Source organism: Polyodon spathula, chromosome 8 (assembly GCF_017654505.1).
Source record: "Polyodon spathula isolate WHYD16114869_AA chromosome 8, ASM1765450v1, whole genome shotgun sequence".
Lineage (NCBI taxonomy): Eukaryota > Metazoa > Chordata > Actinopteri > Acipenseriformes > Polyodontidae > Polyodon > Polyodon spathula.
Window position 1 is genome coordinate 11,395,513 of NC_054541.1, and position 6,000 is coordinate 11,401,512.

The following is a 6,000-nucleotide window of genomic DNA, read 5'->3' on the forward strand; positions in this document are numbered from 1 at the left end:
TAAATCTAGTTAAGGAATTTAATATTTAGTTATATTTAGCTAAATGTTAAATCTTGTAATTAGATTTATAAATTATATCTGAATGTACACATTTAAAAATATATTATTTATTTTCACAACATTTATAAATCTGGGGAAAAAATACAAGATTTAAGTTAAATCTGAAAAAAAGACATGTTAAAATATATATATATATTTTTTTACACATGGCACCCCATACATACAGTGCTTGAGTGCATATTGATACCGAGGCGTCACCGATGTGCAGTACAACAATGCTGTTGACTCCCAGGTAACTTAAAAAACAAGTCTACTCTTGCAATCCTTCCTCACAGATCTTGTCAGGGATGTAGTAAAGTCCAAATCTTCTCTCTGCTAAGAGATTAAAAATGAAAGAACCACCCTTTTGATTTTTTAAAATTGGTTATGGTCTAGTTATTCCTGTTGCTATGAGTCAGAGGTATTGAAGATTCTGCAGCCACCATGGAAACTTTTCTCAGCATAAAGAGGGATATGAAACACTTATCTATATTTTTAACAAGCAAATATTGATTACATCATAAGTACCTCCGGGCTCCCTGTATTAGCACAGTGACAACCTGTGAATTGATCCTTGACAACACGCTAGCACAAAAAGGTGGTTTAAAATGTTTGAGGCAGCAGTATCACTATAGGGGGTTTGGTGTATGAATTAACACTTCTCACAATCCACTACTGGGCCAGTAGAGGGTATGAATACATGCCTTATAGATGTAATGAACATCATTCATTACAAAGAAATTGAATGAATATAGCGGGTCATTAAAATCAATTAACAGTGGATGTGCATAAGATATTCTAATGTTAATCCAGTGGTATTATGCCAGAATGTTGTTTGTTCTCCGCTGCTTCTGATCACTGGAACTCTGCAGACAGGATTGATTGCAAGCACCAAAGGCCCTAAATTTGAAACAAGCATCAGAAACAAACAGATGCCCTTCTGCTTCTAAAGTTAATCACGCTAAAAAATCAAATCAATAAAATAAAAATTGAATTTGTGTTTGTTTGTTTTGTGCCGGATGCTGGATGTGTCATTTTTATGGTTTGGAGGCGCTGTTTAAAACCTCTCTATGTCACCTCTGTTGACAGAGGAATCTTTGCGCAAGATAGCAGCAGGATAATTTGTTGAAGTTAGAAGATGTTAAAAGGCCTCACCCCCCCACGTTCCAGGTGATTTGTTCCGCTAACAAAGACTGACTGCAAGGATGCAATTTGATTTCTTTTGAAGGCACTCCCAAAGCTCGCTGACCATAATTCAATTCAAGTGCTCTGCTCATATCTGGCGAGGAAATGTAATTCCCAGGTATACCACTGCAGAGCCCACTTCATTGACTCAACCTGATCCCAATCCTTATTCCTCCGTTTTCATCTGGAATCATCAATTTCTATCTCCTATCTGTTTCCAATACACAGTTTTTCAATATGCATTTCATCAACTGGAATGCGGGTCCAGGCTATTTGCCACTGATGAGCGTGGAGCAAGGGGGGGGGGGGGGGGGGGGGGTGATAACGATTAATCTGAACTAAATTATGTTGTTCATTTTTTTTAAAATGTTTAGCTGGTGAATTATACACCCTACTTATCAATTCCAGGTTGATCATAGCAATGGAATGGGTTTTAAAAATCAACAACATTTAATAATTATAAACTACTGGGTTAATAAACTAAAAAAAGTGGATAATTAAATTAAAATTTGCATAAGGCTTTCTGTACAAGAGGTCACATCAAAAAAATTATGACAAAACAGCAGGTGTACTACTGGGGTTGTGATAAAAAAAAAAATGGAAAAAATATATATTTTTGTTTTAATGCAAAACATGTAATACCTCCTTGCTGTAATCCATTTAGATCACAAAGAGAGTTTATAGCGGATGTTTAGTTGGTAGGATATGCAAGACTGCACAAATCACAGATGGAAGCAGAACTTTCATCTTGCAAAGAACGCAACACATACAAAAGAAACAGCCCCCCCTGCTGGGAAACTGTAAAGCAGTCGAAGCTCTTTTAAAATAAAAAACATCAATCAGACCCAGCTCTCCAGAAGTTATTAAATATTAAAAGACTGCTGCTTCCCAAAACGTCAGTCACTAAAACTGAAGCAACTCTGCAGAATAGAATGAAACTGATGAACATGCAACCCCAGCCTCTCTCCTTAAACATTACTGAAGTTAATAATTTGTGCTACCAGAAGAAACCTGGTAAGGAGAATGAATGCTTGCTCTGCAGGTAGCAGGCTCCCCATCATAACTGCCATTTAGTTTGAAAACTCGAAGCAGAGGAGCTAGCTGGGATAAGGGATGGATAAGGCCATCTGTCTGTGAATACTGGGTTCCAGTCATGGTAACCAGTGGAATGGAGCTTCTCAGTTATTATGTTAATATACCGAAAACAGGATTATAGGCTCATACTGTATTTGTAATCCATTATCGTAATACTGCGCAAACAGTGGCTTCTACCACCAGCATGAGGGGAAGCTCGTTGGAACTAAACCATGTGACACAATGGCATTTGGCCACCAAACCTCAAAGCTGTTGTCTTTTATTCCTTTTCAAACTGCTCAAAGACTGATGAGCTGCAGAGCACAACCCTATACTGTATATTCCCTGTTTCACTTTCAATCAGCTCTCAAGAAATCATTTTTCTGACTAGGGGCCATGGAGCCCTGAGGAAACATCCTCACCCCGAGGGAACGTTTTATTTCTCTGTTAAATAAATAAATAAATAAATAAATAAATAGATAATGTGCCTTATTAAAATGAGGTGCAGCTAGCTTCACAGTGTCACAGTACACTTTATTATGGAGACAGTGAATTTCGTTTCTAATAAAAGATATTATGAGCCATAGTTTCAGATGGGACCTACTGTAATGGCGCTCTGATATGTTATTAGTTGAGTAATAGTTTTCTAAAATGATAAAGTCATAGCATTGCCACTGGCAGATTTACGAATTATCAGCAATGGCACCACACTGGATATGAATAAAAAAAAGGTACAAAGCTGATATGGTACAATGGTATAGCACATGATTACCTATGTGTATTGTTTCACTCTACTGTGATACAGCAGATACTGACTGATCATACATCAGAATGTGTATAAATGAATGGGAATACAGATTTCAAGGTTTGTGCCCTACAGCTGTCACTGTCAGATTACAAAAAATAAAACACATACACAAAAACAGAATGATAAAGCACACGGTAAATAATATATATTTTAATTTAGTGTGCAATTACTTGACCCCTGATTTTCACCTCAATGTCCGATTTAAATGTCACCTCACGACTAGCATTATGCACAATTTGTGGTACGCCATTTGAAGAAAAGTGTTGCAAAGCGTTGCAAAAACTATGTGAAAGCACTCAGTCAAGTATCATAAATCACCTACCAGTAAGTATGGTAAATCAATGCACAGTATAAGTTTGATGAACCACCTGCACCTCTAGGAGAAAAGCAGAGACTATGTCTTCTGGGCTGGCCAGTACAATATTACACTGTGTGCAGAGTGAGAGAAGGAGTCTGGCTTAGTGGGAGAGGGTATAGAAATATGAAGGCTTAAGATAGTTGAGCAGAAAGTGAACTACCAGGTGCCAACCCCTTTATTCTCCCACCTGACCCTGAAAACAGGCTAAGAAAGTACTTATTGTATGCCTTTGCCTCACATAGTCAATCAGTAGTTTGCATCTGTATATTTTACAGCCAACTAACCCACATCCAGCTGGTTCAAGTTCTTTAAATTCTTAAGGGATGAGGTTGCTTTTCTCCTTATTTATATCCTAACACAGGTAGGTTGAAGCAGTTTAGCGGGACTTTAACAGATATTTTTCAGAGCCACTGTCCTTTATAAAACCTGTCACCCATGAGGCCCAGGGGGATGAGCACACGTACTGTAGCTGTCCCTCAGTTGTCATTTTCGGGTCGCTGTGCAGCTGCAATGCTCTATTTGCAAGCAGATTACTGATAATAACAGTGGAAAGGGCAGCAAGGCTTCTGCTGCATCATATCTTGCACCACGGAATGCTGTTAACAAGAATACATTTGTCAGCCCCATGAAAAAAAAGTCATTTCATTTACCAGTATATTGCACAGAAGCAATCAGGTTTGTGTATTCTGCTGGTGCACAGGATCAAAGACTAAACAATGCTACATCGTTCAACGCTTTTGTTCAGGCATAGGTAAATATATGGTTTGTAATAATAATAATATATTTTTTGTGTGGTCACATTTGCAAGGGCAGTGTGTTATTGAGACTGGTTCAAACGTGTTATTCTCCAGGAGGCAGTTTACAATGGAATTCGATAAAGACTGTCCAGATTCACCCATTCTTATCCTAATAAACAGAACTTGACATTGATCTCTAGTTTTCCAGGTTTTGACATTTGTAATATATCTGTATATCTTACATATGTAGTACTTTTTTATTTATTTTTTTCCTCTTCATATTTACAAATAATTTGAGAACTGGATGTTATTTTGATCCGCCTGTTTTAACAGTTGGTTTATTCCAAGGCAAAGTCAGTGAAGACTTACCAGTATGTATTTATTAACTACAGACGGTAAACACAGCCTTATCATTTTACAGAGGCTGCATGACAATGTAAAAAATACTTATTAGTACTTATTACCACTTCATTGTTGAACTAACTTAAAAGATGCTCTTCTGAATGTGTCTGATTTAAGTAGTCAAAGTGCTGGTCTTCTTGTAATGATTGTCATCTATGGACACAGGTTTTGTACAGAGATGGCAGTGTAATTATGTAATTATCCACCCTGCTGCAAAGGACATATATTACCTGATAAGTCCCGATTCATCTGTCTCTCTTAGAAATCAGTTTGCTTTCAGAAAGTGTACTTGAAGGCCTGGAGTATCCTTGTAATGGCTGTATTTGACAAATGAGGTACATCCGCTCCTCTGAACCAGGCTTGTATATTATCAACATGCACACTGAAAACCCTCCATCACACAGACAACTACAGCAGCAAGAATAGCAAGTCATTGTGGTGGTGGGGGGTGGGGGGGGGGGGGACAGGACTACGATTAACAATTTTGCTGCAGTCGTATTCAGATTGCAGTCTGATAAAACATATCATGCCATTCTGTCTCTCTATTAGAACTCTTACAGCACAAAAAGCATTTTAATATTGTCCATTTTCTTGATATAATTTCTAGCTTTTATCATTACATCTAACGTGAAATTACTCTTAAAATTATATGAAGTAAGAAGTCACTTTTTTTTTTATGAGCAATCCTCAAACATGTTGTTTCTAAGGCTTATCTCCTGACTAGGTTTTTCAGCTGAAATATTGATGCAGCCTCTGCCCCCATTTAGAAAAACTTGTAGCTGAAGAATAGGGTGGATTTGTTATTAAATGTGTGAACAGAGAATATGCTTTGGTAAAACCTTTTGTAATTAAACTGTTATACAGATATAGTAATGTAGGTAACACCTTAGATTAAGTGTCTCTAATTACTGTGCATTCACATAGTAGCTACTTAGTAAAGACAAGTGCACTTCCACATAATTACAATGTTATTATGCATAGTTACACTGTACTTAATGTGTACATCTTTTTGCACAATATATGTAAGTACACATTTGCATTAGAAAACAGTTAGGGCTAAGGTTAAGGTTATGCAAAAACATATATATATATTAAATACATTGTATGCATAATGAACTGCAATGCGTAAATAAGTGTGGTTGCCTCAGTTGGACATTATTCCACATTTCCTCATGATTCATCGCAGAGTCTCTGCTTGAGGAAAGCCTGTGAATGAGTATCTTGCAGAGCAGTATAGGCAAGCTCTCCCTGTGCCTACACTAGCAGGTGCCTGACTGCAGCCACTTACTTTTATATTTCATGAATACTAAAGAGCAAAGGTAACTGAATATGGTAGAACATGAACACTTTTCCAGTAGGAAGTTATATCAGAACAATTTGATTGTGAAATGCTGCTC